Here is a 14,447-nt window from a genome sequence, read left to right on the forward strand (position 1 = left end):
AAAAAAATCTTAAAGTGGAGTTGGTGAAATAGGCATGTCCAGGCATTAAAGAAAGTGATATTAAGTAACTGTCTAATCTAAATAATCTAAAGTTTATTACTTTGATGACTCACAAGAACCTTATGAAGTTGGCGCTGTATAGTTCCGCCATTTGATAAGTGAGGAAATTAGAAAGCAGAGCAAACTCATGGCAGACCCAGGACTCAGATCTGCCAACATCTGCCCTCAAAGTCCGTGTTCGTGCCTGCAGGACTGTGGCTAAGTTCTGTGAGCTTCAAGATAATGACAGGGATTTATGACTACAAATCTCTTGTATACAACTTTCTTCTCAAAACCGGAAACCCAAATCTCTCTCCTCTTCTACAGAGCTGGAGTAGAAAATAGCATTTATTTGTTTGTACGCAGAGCACAAAGAGTGGAAAGAGCAGATCTGGGCAATGTTAGATTCACATGCCCCTTATCCACTTCCGCTATTAGGGCCTCTCTCGAAGTCACTTGCTAACCCATATCCTAGAACATATAGGCAGCAGTGAATCCTTGAAGGACTCAACATGGTTAATGTTCACATCATATTAAAGAGCACATTAAAAGATGCACAGAGACCACAGTAAGGATCAAATACAAGTAAGTCAAACCTCAGAATTTAGAAGATAACATCAAAGTAAAACAAATTTGAAATATCCATTTAAAAATTGGGTGAAACATAATTTGGTGTAAAAAATGCTGCTTTAGAATAATGGACAAAAAATAATCAGACTTTTTCCTTTAAGGAAAAAAAAATAACCTGGGGTGGGGGAGTGCTGGGCAATGGCACACCCAAGTAAGAGCTCATCATACTAACCACAAGGATCTGGGTTCAAGCTCAAGCAGTGAAGCAGATCTGTAGGTGTCTGTCTTTCTCTCTCCCTCTCTTTCTCCCCATCCTCTCTCAATTTCTCTCTGTCCTATCCCATAAAATGGTAAAAAATGAGCAGTAGGTTCATAGTGCAGGCACTGAGCCCCAGCGATAACCCTGGAGGCAAATAAGTAAATAAATAACTTTTTAAAAATAGATTTATTTTTATTTATTTATTTTTCCTTTTGTTGCCCTTGTTTTATTGTTGTAGTTATTACTGTTGTTGTTATTGATGTAGTCGTTGGATAGGACAGAGAGAAATGGGGGGGGGAAGACAGAGAAGGGGAGAGAAAGATAGACACCTGCAGACCTGCTACACTGCCTGTGAAGTGACTCCCCTGTAGGTGGGGAGCTGGGGGCTCGAACCAGGATCCTTACTCCAGTCCTTGCACTTTATGCCACGTGCGCTTAACCTTAAAAATAGATTTAGACCTCTGGTGGTGGGAATTATATGGAATTGTGCTTCTTGTCCTACAATCTTGTTAATCATTAGGAAATCACGAATAAATAAAACAAACAAAAATAGATTATACATATATATTATTACTATTTCTTACTAGAGCACTGTTCAGCTTAGGCTCATAGTAGTACAAGGGATTAAACCTGGGACCTCAGAGCCCAAGGCCTGAAAGGCTTTTGCATAATCGTTGTGCCTTCTACTTCCACTCCCAGTGAACTCTTAATAAGAATTATAAGGTAAGGGATACTAAAAGTAATTTCTTTTTCTCCTCACCAGGGCTTCGGCACTATAGGCTGACTTCTTCAGATGAGCTGGGAGTGGAGGGGCGGGGGCGGGGGCAGGGCCGGTATGGCTGCAGAAACAGCACCAAAAGCTTCTTCCAGTTTGGTGAAGACCAGACCCAAACCTGGTTCGTGCATATGGCAAAGCAGGTGCACTGTTTAGGCAAACTATTTTGCCAGCCTGGTCATTTCTTTTTGTTTCTTTTTTTGTTTATTTATCTCCGTGGTTATTGCTGGGGCTCAGTGCCTGCACTACGAATCCACTGCTCATGGAGGCTATTTTTTCCTTTTTGTTGCCCTTGTTGTTATTGCTGTCATTGTTGTTGGACAGGACAGAGAGAAATCGAGAGAGGGGAGGAAGACAGCGAGGGGGAGAAAAAGATAGACACCTGCAGACCTGCTTCACCTCTTGTGAAGCTACCCCCCTGCAGGTGGGGAGCCGGGGGCTCGAACCCGGATCCTTACACTGGTTCTTGTGCTTAACCTGCTGCACCACCGCCCGGCCCCCTGGTAAGTTCTTTTTACCTCAACTAATATAAAAGGAAAGGGCTTGATAAATCACACAGTATAAATGGCAATCTAGAAAAAAGAATCCAGGGAGTCAGCAGTTCCTCTTGAACTCAACAATGACTCTTTTAAAGGAACTTGTGAACTTGTTTTTTCTTTTTAATTAAAAAAAATGATAAAAATTAAAATTAATTTTTTTTAAAAAGGTGCCAGTTGATTACCAGAAAATTACCATCATCTTCAAGAAAAAGAAAAATCCTGGTGACTATTTCCCCTCTCTCCCCCCCCCCCTCGTTTTCAGGCTTATCACTAAGGCTTAGTACCTGTACTACAAATCCACTGCTCCTATGGCCATTTTTTTTTTTAGATAGAAATTGAGAGAAGAGGAGGTGGTAGGGAGAGAGAGAGAGACACCTGCAGACCTGCTTCACCACTTGTGAAGCATCCCCCCTGCAGGTGGGGAGCCTGGGGCTTGAACTGGGATCCTTGCATATTGGGATCCTTGTGCTTATGTGCGCTTAGCACAGTGTGCCACCACCCTCCCACTGGCCCCCCCTTCCCTCTTGATTTCTTTTTTTTTTAATTTTTCTTAAATTTATTTATTTATTTTCCCTTTGTTTTTGCCCTTGTCGTTTTATTGTTGTAGTCATTATTGTTGTTGTTATTGTTGGATAGGACAGAGAGAAATGGAGAGAGGAGGGGGAGACAGGGAGAGAGAAAGATAGACACCTGCAGACCTGCTTCACCGCTTGTGAAGCGACTCCCCTGCAGGTGGGGAGCCGGGGGCTTGAACCGAGACCCTTGTGCCGGTCCTTGTGCTTTGCGCCACCTGCACTTAACCGCTGCGCTACCGCCCGACTCCCCCCTCTTGATTTCTGACCATCTCTATCCAATAAAAAAATAAAGATAAAAAAATTAAAAAATATATTTTCTCTCTCCCCAACATCCTTGATGTAAAAGGATTGAAAGATAAATCTTTTAACCCAAAGAACCGACCTCCATGTGTAAAGGATATAGTAATAAAGAATGCCGCTGAACTGATTGATGCTTGGGGTCTGCTGTCACCAGGCCTGTAAGTACTGAGAGCAACTCTGAGAGGATTAAGTAATACCCACAGCCCATCCCTTCTCGTCAGCTCTTCTTGAAGATCCTCTCCCCCAAGTTAAATATCCTTGCTGGAATGAACCCATCTGGGAATAATGAATGTCATGACATCACACACATACACACACACACACACACATTTTATACATCATTAATGGAGGTGTTTGTTTCTGTCAGAGCTCTGGCTTCTGGTAGTGCTGGGGACCGAACCTGGGACTTGGGAGCTTCAGGCATGATGGGCTTTTTGCATTTGAAGTCCTTTTGCATCATGAAAGACCATTATGCTATTCTTCTTTTCTTAACTGTTAAGAATTGTGTGTTGTTGGAGGAAGACTTCAGGAAACTCTGCTTATGAGCTATCATTTCTTGACTGAGTCCACTCTTCACACTAGAAGTTGATCAGGACACCACGCTCATATAAGGAGAAAGTTTGGAGCAAAACCCAGAGAAGACCTTAGCTATATTCAAAACTTGTCCAACTCATCTAGAAAGAAGAAAATAAGTGGCACATTCACTATATTCTTCTAAGAAACAAAATGCAGAAGAGTTCCGTACTGCTGATGCCAGAGAGAAAGCTCAGAGGACTTGGAAGAGTTAGAAATATACCTCAACGGTGCCTGCTTTTGTTTCTGAAATGACATGTATTTAAAGGGGTGGTAGTGGCAGGGGAGCTATGCACAGCCTTGTTCTGGATAGCCAAAGCACCAAGGATCATATCTGCAGACATTTCCTCACACAAAAAGCTATTAGAATTATTGTCCCATCACATAACAAATAGAGGCTAACTAGAAGAGGGATTCGTCTACTGAGATGTGCAGGCATTTCCTCTTCCCTCGCTGAGGCAGAACTGATCTTAGTGTGCCAACCCCCGAGTGTGTCTGTTTAGAAATCACTGACTCACTTATGCAAGATGAGCTCATTTTCAACAGGTAAAGTATAAATAGCAGGTATCATTCCACCATGTCTGTGTGTAGCTGTTTGGGTCATCGGGAGAGGCTGAGCACAGATGTTTCAGACAAGGCTGGCCCCATGGTGGGCTAACTTGATGGCGAAAAACTGCCAATAAGGTCTAGTTCCCAGACAATGGCTAGGAGACCTCACTGTCTTCTCTCAACAGTAACAAAAAGTTGTTTGTTTGTTTGTTTGTTGCCTCCAGGGTTATTGCTGGGACTCAGTGCCTGCACTACAAATCCACTGCTCCTGGAGGCCATTTTTCTCCCTTCTTGTTGTGCTTGTTGTTTATCATTCTTGTTATTATTATTGTTGTTGCTGTCGTTGTTGGATAGAACAGAGAAATGGAGAGAGGAGGGGAAACAGAGAGGGGGAGAGAAAGATAGATACCTGGAGACCTGCTTCACCGGTTATGAAGCGACTCCCTGCAGGTGGGGAGCTGGGGGCTCGAACCGGGATCCTTAAGCTGATGGCTGCACTTTGCACATGTGCACTTAACCCACTGTGCTATTGCCCGCCCCCCAAAAAGGTTTTTTTTTTTAAAGAGAGAGAGGGAGGGAGGGAGGGAGGGAGGGAGGGAGGAAGGGAGGAAAAAATAATCATTTTTTGAGAAAGCGAGTCAGAGTATGAGCATCACTTCGGCACATGGGCTGCTGGGAATCAAACTCAGGACCTCATGTTTGAGGGTCTATTTATCCATTGCATTACCTCCCAAGTTTCAGAAAAACCTTTCTTGTTTGTGCCCCCCCCCCAACCCACACACATCTGCACATTTTTGACTCATTAAAAGCCTCCCCTCCCTCCCCCACATACTCCTCACTCCACAACATGTTCAGAAGAAACAAACAAGACCCCTTTTCCTGGCATTTCTGCCATAAAGAACACAAGTCTAGACTGACTGCCTTGGAGAAGAAAATTGTTTTCATCATCCTGAGTGTAGGAACATGTTTTTTTTTTCTCTAGAGCACCCCCTCTTTGGAAGAATACAGTCTCTGCTGAGCTCCCTCCTCCAGTCTAACCCCTGGCCTTAAAGCCCAGGATCTGCCGATGGGCGTGAAAACACATGAGCTCACTGGAGCTTATATAAGAGCTCTTGGCAGGCCTTCCCAGGAGACGGATGGTGGGCAGGGTCTCTGTACACTCACTTTAACTTTGTCTAGGCAATGTGATTTGTCTTACCTCTGTCTCCTCAGAACAGAGAGGCCTGTTTGTACTACTGTTCATTAGTCATTTTGTAGCAGGGAGAAGGAAGCAGTGTTCCCTCCTCTATCCCAGTGATTAGGTTAGGCATGGTTTCCCGAAAGAGGGAAATGAGTACACAGAAGACAAAGTTCACTTGCCTGTGTTAAGCCCCTTCACAATGGCACTGCCCCTTTCTCAGCACTTCCTCATAATGAGGCCATGTGCCCTGGATCATTCAGAGGAACCAAGAGAGACATAAAATGGAGTCTCGGGTACTGAGATTTCTCCTTAATGTCTCGGAGGACTCTAGCTCAAACAAATCTGTTGAGATGTTTGTGAGCAGGGTTGGGGGTGAGGGATCACACAAAATAGATGAAAATCCAGATCTTACCCCAAAAGGGAAAGAAAATACAAAAGGACATTCGTGGAACTATGTGGGGTGTTCTCAAAGGAAGGTCAAGTAGAGGAAGTTGATCCTACCACCAGCTGACTTGGTGAGAACTCCTCTCCCAATTTTTATTGTCTTGAGGGAGGAAAGAAACTTTCAGGAACCTCAGGGAGAAATGGGCAAGGAGAGAAAGCCAGAGAAGACTACAAAAACAACCTCCAAATTCAGTAGATGTTTCACCTGCCTCCCAGGAAAAGGAAGAGAAGACTCCAAAACGGAGCAGGCAAATGTAGAAAAAGCCCTTCAGCAGAAAAATGTTGAGTGTGCCCATGTGTATGCTGAGAATGCCATCCCATAAGAAGAACCAAGGTGTGGAGTGGCTCCACATGGCTTCCCACGTGGATGCTGTGGCCTCCAAAATGCAGACAGCCATGACCCTGAAAGGGGTGACCAAGAATATGGCACAAGTGACCGAAGCACCGGACAGAGCACTTAACAGCACAGACTTCTATTTCTCCACAATGATAGACAAATTTGAGCTGACACAAATTTTAAGCCACTAGCTGATTCCCCATCCTGTCACTGAAGAAAGGAAAAGACATAGAAAGTTGGGGAAACCCTCGCAGTAACGTGCCCCTTAGATGGTTCCCCACCCTGAGCTTCCCAGGCCTTAATCCTCCCACCGCCCTGAATGTTTTCTAGCCTGGGGTAGCAGGTGGGGAAGTCTGCTAGGCGTTGCACTGCTTCCCTCTTGGGACCAACTCTGCCTCTGACCCTGACACAAGTTAGCAAGTTGGGCGAGTCGTTATATTATATCCAGTTTTCTCAGATGGAACTGGGACTGGAGAGGCTGAGTAATACATGAACTCATGTATGCATCAATAAATATGTTGCTGTTAAGCAATTTGCTGGGAACTGTTCCCTACTGAGTTTCAGTGCGGCTCTTTTATATTTTTCTTCATCTTCCCCATCACTTTCTGATTTTCTTAATCTCCACCCATTTTGGGCACCTTCTTCCACATTTTCTTCCTTTTATTCTTGTGATGCTTCTCTTTGCCCTGCCCCAGGATTCTATCTTTAGAGCGTCCATCCATACAACTAGAGGATCAGATAAGGGGACATCTTACCACTTTGTCTCCAGGCAAATCTGTTTAAAAGGAAATCAAGAAAGATGAGAATACATATTCTAGATGTAAGGATGTACTAGAGTGTCTCTTAAATCCACCCATCAAGAAAGTCTTCTCAGTGTCTCACCGCTATCTCCTACTACTCTTTTTTTCTCTTTATCTTTTGAGTCCTATATCAGACATAAATCACCTTTGTAGGTATAAAACTATTAGGACTCTTTTACCACAAAATGACATAACTGAACATCCTAGATCACAAATATATTAGTTTCAGTGGAAGAGCAGTGTGTAGTTAGAAACAAAGCAGGGACCAGAGGCCATGAGAAGTTAAAAGGGATATATATGGCGAAACGGTCCCTTGGATGGCGTGCTGCTTTGCCATGTGTGTAACCCAGGTTTGAACCTAGGCCCCATCACATTAAGGGAAACTTTGTGTTGTGGTACCTTACACTCTGTATATCTTTTTTTTAAATTTATTATCTTTACTTATTAGATAGAGACAACCATAAACTGAAAGGGAAGGGGGTGATAGAGAGGAAAAGAGAAGGGCCAGGCAGTGTCACACCCAGTTAAGTGCACATAGTACCCAGTGCAAGGACCTAGATTTGAGTCCCTGCTCCCCATCTGCAGAGGGTCTGCTTCACGAGTGGTGCAGTGAAACAGGTCTACAGATGTCTTATCTTTCACCCCCCTCTCTGTGTCTCCCCATCCTCTTTCAATTTCTCTCGGTCCTATCTAATAAAATCAGAAAGAAAACAAAAGAGAAAAAAAATGGATGCCAGGAGCAGTGGATTCATAGTGCCAGCACCAAGACCCAGCAACTCGAAACAAAAGTGAGGGGGAGTGAGGGGAGAGACAGACACCTGCACTGCTTCACCACTTGCAAAGCTTTCCCCCTGCAAGTAGGGACCATGGGCCCAAACTGGGGTCCTTAGACATTGTAATGTGTGTGCTTAATCAGATGTACTACCAACTGGCCCCTTCTGTCTCTGTCTCAAAACAAGAAGTAGAAGGAGGAGGAGGAGCAAAAATCCATAAACTGTTATCACAGTTATCACAGTATCTGGCAGACGATCTCAGTGAACACACAAAACCCATTATATAAGGAGTTCTGGTATCATGGTCCTATCCTGTTAGAAAAGTCCTTATTTACATGCCATCAAGCCAGCCTTTGATGCTGAGTTGGGACCAGCATTGTATAATGTCTGTTCTCTGTTGATTGTGCTTGAGTAATGAATGATAGTCACTCAGCACCGGTTCCAGTGTCATTCGTCATAGACGAAATTCTGCCCCAAAGTCATCGCTCCTGTGCAGGAGGCAAGCCAGATGACACTCACCTAGGGCTGAAATTCCACATGTTGCCCCATTTTAATTGTGTGAACTTGCTTGACAGAGATAGTGCAGTGTGGTGGGCAGGTCACCTAGCAAAGAAGCAGATATTAAAATCTGTTGCATTTTCTTTCTTTCCTCTCCAGGTGGCCAGAAGCAAGAGACCTGAGGAGAGAGAAGAGGGTCTTACAGCAAGTGGCTGCTCCAGCTTACAGCACAGCTGCTCTCTTCCACAGACTGGGAAGAGGTAACCTGGCATGCCTCTCTGCGCCATCATTCTCAGCACCTGCTAGATAGCTCAGAGGAAGTGATTTTGACAGCAAAGAAGCATAATTTCAAGTTGCCACCTGCTACAGAGGTTCTCTTCTCTCTCTACAGAAGACAAGTAACACTCTTGGACCTTGAAGAAGTCTGGCAAGGGTTTCCTAGAGGCTGCTGATATGACAGTAGCCATTCTGGGTCCAGTGGTGGTGTGAGGGATGATATTCTGCCTGGGAGAAAAGAGCAGCATGAAGAATGTTTCGGTCACAGGGCCTTGACATGCTCTTAAGCCTCCTGAGGCCTGTCTTCCTCCACCTATCAAACAAGAAGGCTCTGAAGGCTTTTTCTCTTCAGCACCCTTGCCTCCCCATGGTAGAACATTATGACCATAAGTGGGGGCAGGGTCCCTGAAATATTCTTTTTTAAAAAATATTTTTCTTAATTTATTATTGATAGAGACAGAAATTGAGAGTGGTGGGGGATAGAGAGGGAGAGAGACAGACACCTGCAGCCCTGATTCACCATTTGTGAAGCTTTCCCTTTGCAGGTGGGGACCAGGGGCTTGAACCTGGGACCTTGTGCACTGTAATGTGAGTGCTTAACCAGGGGCACCACTGTCTGGCCTTGGGGCACAGTCTTTGTTCTACAGGATTTTCCACCAGGTCCAAGGCTTCATCCAGTCCTGTTGACTCAGGAGAGCTGTGCCTTGCTCTCTTGGCCAAGAATCTGCCTTCTTTCATTCTTGAGGATTGATCATGCTCAGAAACCAACTTATCTGGGGTGGGGATGGGGTCACCATTAAAATAATAACACTACAAGGAGACTTTTAGCTAAGTCCTTCACCTATACACACACTCGCTTACACACAGAGACACACAGACTCAATCCCTGGAGGGTATCCACTTCCTCTTCTGTGTATCAAACCCATTTTAGCCTTTCTAATTATGTGTGTTAGGAAAAAATTCAATCCCACCAACGGGAAAGCACTGCTTCCTCTTAGGGAACTTAGCTAAACCTTCATGTTGAGGGTGACCCTGGGCACAGGTGGAAGGTAAAGGTCCAGGCACACCTCAGCTTTGGCCCATAAATGCAGACTTTACCAGCCAATACTGAGGCAGTGACTAGTCAGCACGGTGCCAGGGGCCCAGTCCTCCCCTTCCTGCTCGTTCGCCTCCACTGCCTCCCTGGCCCATAGATGTGTTGTTCTGTACTGGTGGTTGCCTGCTCCGGCCTGCCCATTTGCCTGCACAGAGTGCTGTGGCCTTGTTCTGTAATGTACTGTGTATATGTATGTCCTGACTCTGTGGTTTACTATAAATAAAAATGACAGCAGTTGGCTGACCCCTGAACTCCAGGTGGTTTCTTTTCATGTCGTTGTTTGAGAAATGGGCATTGTCCCACCAGTGCGGGGGCACAGGAGATGTGCTTGGCCCTCTAAAGGATTCTGTAGTCTCACCAGAGCTGCCACTGTCAGGGTAGTACCTCTGTGCCAGCATTGGGAAGAACTGAAACTCTTGCCAATTTATTATTATTATTATGCCTCTAGGGTTATTGCTGGGGCTTGATGCTGGCACTATGTATCCACTGCTCCTAGTGGCCTTTTTTTTTTTTCAATAGGACACAGAAATTGAGAGGAGTGAGGGAGACAGAGAGTAAGAGAGAAAGACACCTGCTTCACCTCTGGTGAAACATTCACCCTGCAGGTGGGGAGTGAGGCCTCACATCCAGGTCCTTGTGCATATCCTTGCACATAGTACTATGTGTACTTAACCAAGTGTGCCACCACCAGGCCCCCTGGATTTATTATTAAAGGAAGGGGAGAGAAAGCCAAAGCACGAATATGACCCTCCTATATATCTTTTTAAGGGGTTGTTTATCAGTTATATGTACATACACAGATAAATGTGTACATGTATGGAGAGAGAAAAGAGAGAGAGAGAGAAAGAGAGAGAACCAAAGCACCACTCTAGCACATACGATACTGGGGATCAAACCAGTCTCATGCTGTTAAATCCAACACTTTTTTTTAAATTTTTTATTTATAAAAAGGAAACATTTACTAAACCATAGGATAAGAGGGGTGCAACTCCACACAATTCCCACCACCAGAACTCTGTATCCCATTCCCTCCCCTGATAGCTTTCCTATTCTTTATCCCTCTGGGAGTATGGACCCAGGGTCATTGTGGGATGCAGAAGGTGGAAGGTCTGGCTTCTGTAATTGCTTTCCCACTGAATATAGGCATTAACAGGTCTATCCATACTCCCAAACTGACTCTCTCTTTCCGTAGTGGGGAAGGGCTCTGGGGAAGCAGAGCTCCAGGACACATTGGTGGGGTTGTCTGTCCAGGGGAGTCTGGTTGGCATCATGTTAGAATCTGGAACCTGGTGGTTGACAAGAGAGTTAACATACAAAGCCAAACAAATTGTTGACCAATCATGGACCTAAAGGCTGGAATAGTAAAGGTGAATAGTTGGGGGGACCTCCATTTTGTAGATAGCTAGTAGGCATATTTTAGTTATATTCCAAAGGGCCTGTGGCTATACTAGTGTTTTTTGTTTGTTTGTTTTGTTTTTTCCACCTGAGCCTGAAATCTCATATGCAGGTGGATCCTAATTATTGTCTGAGGAGGTGATGTCATGGTTGGCAGAAGGACCAGAAAGCTGGATCAGGGAAGAGTATAGCTCCCAAATATGGGAAAGTTGTGTAAATATTGTTGACTATAAACCCCATTGATTTGATGTGATCTGGGGCCCATACTCAGCTTAGGAGCCTGTGTGACCTCTGCATCCCTATAGATCTGAGCTCACATTGTGTGGTCATAAGTAGGAATGTTTCAAGCTGCCCCAATATCAGGACCCATCTTCCTCAGATGTAGCATAGAGTATATTGTCCCGCCTCTCTTTGGAGGATGGAACATTCTCTACCATTGTTGATCCAAGTTGAGGGCAAGGTCCTATGGGGGCCCACAAAGGGGGTTATTGTGTTGCTCCTGATAGGAATGACCAGCAACAATGGAGAGAGGGATTTATTTGAGGTCTAGGCCCATCATGTCTGTTTGGGAATCTCAGGACTCCCCAAATAGGGCCCCAGCTGATGGGATGGCCTGATAGTGACTTAAGAGTCATTGTTAAAGTATGCTAGTCTCTTGCCCTTATTCAGCTTTTGCAGTCCTTGCTTTGATGAAGTTTGGAGTGAATGAGAGAACTGGAATAGGAAGTAGGTAAGGAGGGTATCTAAGTCTAAGTCGACACTATTTTATTATGAACTTTATGCTGACTCGCTACAGATTATTGTGTATTTTTGCTTTCAGGTATATATTTTGCCTTAATTTATGGATACATGTGAACATATGCTCTATCTTACAGGACCTGGTCTATATCTAGGTTTTGGGACTTTGTTAGGAAATGAATCTCCTGGAATGGAATTAGAGAATACTATGAAAGGAAAGTTCTCACCCGAGTAATGAGGGTCAAGGGTTGGCATTCCATGCCTGATGTCTCTGGACACAGTCTGAAGTGAAGTATGCTGAAAGTGGTACTCCTTGCATTGATTATGTTGGGATTGGCGGATGCAATATCATTTGATATGAATTGAGAGGCAAGCAGGAAAGTGAGCCCCACGCTAGAGGTTCCAGGACTGGGGGAAATACAGGCTCTATAGAGGGAGCAGGAGGTTCCTGCTGTTGTAGGTTTTAAGAAGACAATAGATAGTTATTGCTATAATCACATTATTTGACAATTGGGTTAACTTTGAAATATCCCTATGTTAGGATTTGCTGTAAGGTCCAACATTCTTAAGCCCTGCACCATTTGCAGGTCTAGAACCTTCCTAACCATCTGACAATAACCATGACATCAACAGCAGAAAGTTTTCCTATGAAGTGGGTAGCATTTTACTGATGTGACAACCAAGGTAATGGGCACTAACTTGCTGAAGTCACACAACAAACAACCCACTTCTGTCTCTCTTGTGTTCCCAAATTCACAATCTTTGCTCTAAAACACTGGATCTCCAAGTGGAATCATGATTCTTGGACTCCCCACCTCAGACTTCCTGAATCATGGAATCTGAGAAGGCTAGGTGGTAGATTACCAGCACCCAGTGGAGTGCATAGATCACCGTACAAAAGACCCCCCAGATTTGAGGCCCCACTTCCCACCTATGGGGTGGGGGGGGTCGCTTCTGAGCAGTGAAGCAGGTCTATGGGTGTCTTTCTCTCTTCCCGCTCTCTCAACTTCTTTTTTCTATTTAAAATTTTTTATTATCTTTATTTATTTATTAGATAGAGACAGCAATTGAGAAGGGAAGGGGGAGATAGGAAGAGAGCTGGAGAGATACCTGCAGCACTACTTCACCACTTGCAAATCTTTCCCCTTCAAATAGGGACTGGTGACTCGAACCTGGGTCCTTGTACATTGTAACATGTGTGCACTCAAAACAGGTGTGCCACCACCTGGCCCCCAATTTCTATCTGTCCTGTCAAATGAAACAGAAAGAAAAAGAAATAAAAGAAAGAAGAACAGAACAGAAAAGAAAATATGGCCTTGGGAGTCAGGCAGTATTGCAGTGGGTTAAGTGCATGTGGTGTGATGTGCAAGGACCAGCGTAAGGATCCCAGTTCGAGCCCCCGGCTCCCCACCTGCAGGGGAGTCGCTTCACAGGCAGTGAAGCAGGTCTGCAGGTGTCTTTCTCTCCCCCTCTCTGTCTTCCCCTTCTCTCTCCATCTGTCTCTGTCCTATCCAATAACGATGACATTGATAACAACAACAATAACTACAACAACAATAAAAAACAAGGGCAACAAAAGCGAAAATAAACAAATAATAAAAAAAAAAATTTTAGGGAGTCGGGCTGTAGCGCAGCGGGGCGCAGGTGGCACTAAGCACAAGGACCCGCATAAGGATCCTGGTTCAAGCCCTGGCTCCCCACCTGCAGGGGTGTCGCTTCACAAGCGGTCTGCAGGTGTCTATCTTTCTCTCCCTCTCTCTGTCTTCCCCCTCCTCTCTCCATTTCTCTCTGTCCTATCCAACAACAATGACAACAATAATAACTACAACAATAAAACAACAAGGGCAACAAAAGGGAATAAATAAATAAAAATAAATATTAAAAAAAAAATTTTAAAGAAAGAAAATATGGCCTCTGGGAACAGTGGATTCGAAGTGCTGGCACCGAGCCCCAGTGATAAACCAGGTGACAATAAAAAAAAAATTGTTACTAAAAATCATGGAGTCTGAGAATATAGCCCTGAAATCTGGCCTTTTGAAGCTTGCGCAGAGATTCCTGAGCCTGTTGAAATTAGAAAGCTGGGGGCCGGGAAATAGTGCGGCAGGTTAAGCACACTTGGTGCAAAGCACAAGGACCCATATAAGGATCCCGGTTCGAGCTCCTGGCTCCCCACCTGCAGGGGAGTCGCTTCACAAGGCGGTGAAGCAGGTCTGCAGGTGTCTGTCTTTCTCTACCCCTCTCTCTCCCCCCTCCTCTCTTTATTTCTCTTTGCCCTATCCACCAAAAGCAACAGCAATGGCAACAACAAGGGTAACAACAAGCAAGGGCCACAAAATGGGAAAAATGGCCTCCAGAAGCAGTGAGCTCCAGCAATAACCTGCACAGCCTGGCTTGCTGTGCATCCCCCCAGGGATTTAAGGAGCTGTGGTTGTGCCCTCTCCCGGGCTCTTCCTGACCAACAAGGCTCCAAAAGCCCATGATTCATGTCCTAAACCCTCCCAAGGTCTCTTATCCCAGGAAAGCTGACCTAAATGTTACTCAGTAACTCCTAACCGCCTCCTCCTTCTCCCACCTGGATCTGCAAGTTTTATTTGTGCCCAGAGTCCGGGTAGCAGTTTCGGAGATGATGGCTGGGTATGTCTGAGGCGGAGCACAGATGTATGATTGCTACTTGGGGGCAGAACAAAATACTGGAAAGGACTCAGCTGCCCACTCGACTGTGGAGGCTCAG

At 44.9% G+C, this 14,447-nt stretch overlaps 1 protein-coding gene across 3 annotated transcripts in view; it reads left to right on the forward strand.

Moving 5' to 3' along the window:
• Positions 1 to 9,834, forward strand: part of DGKG (diacylglycerol kinase gamma) — a 273,168-nt gene extending 263,334 nt beyond the window's left edge. For all 3 annotated transcript variants that reach the window (XM_007519772.3, XM_007519774.3, XM_060198557.1), the window contains one exon: positions 8,371 to 9,834. The gene's annotated coding sequence lies outside the window, so the exon portion shown is untranslated. The remainder of the gene's footprint in view (positions 1 to 8,370) is intronic.
• Positions 9,835 to 14,447: the final 4,613 nt, after the last annotated feature.

The sequence above is a fragment of the Erinaceus europaeus genome, chromosome 9 (assembly GCF_950295315.1).
Source record: "Erinaceus europaeus chromosome 9, mEriEur2.1, whole genome shotgun sequence".
NCBI lineage: Eukaryota > Metazoa > Chordata > Mammalia > Eulipotyphla > Erinaceidae > Erinaceus > Erinaceus europaeus.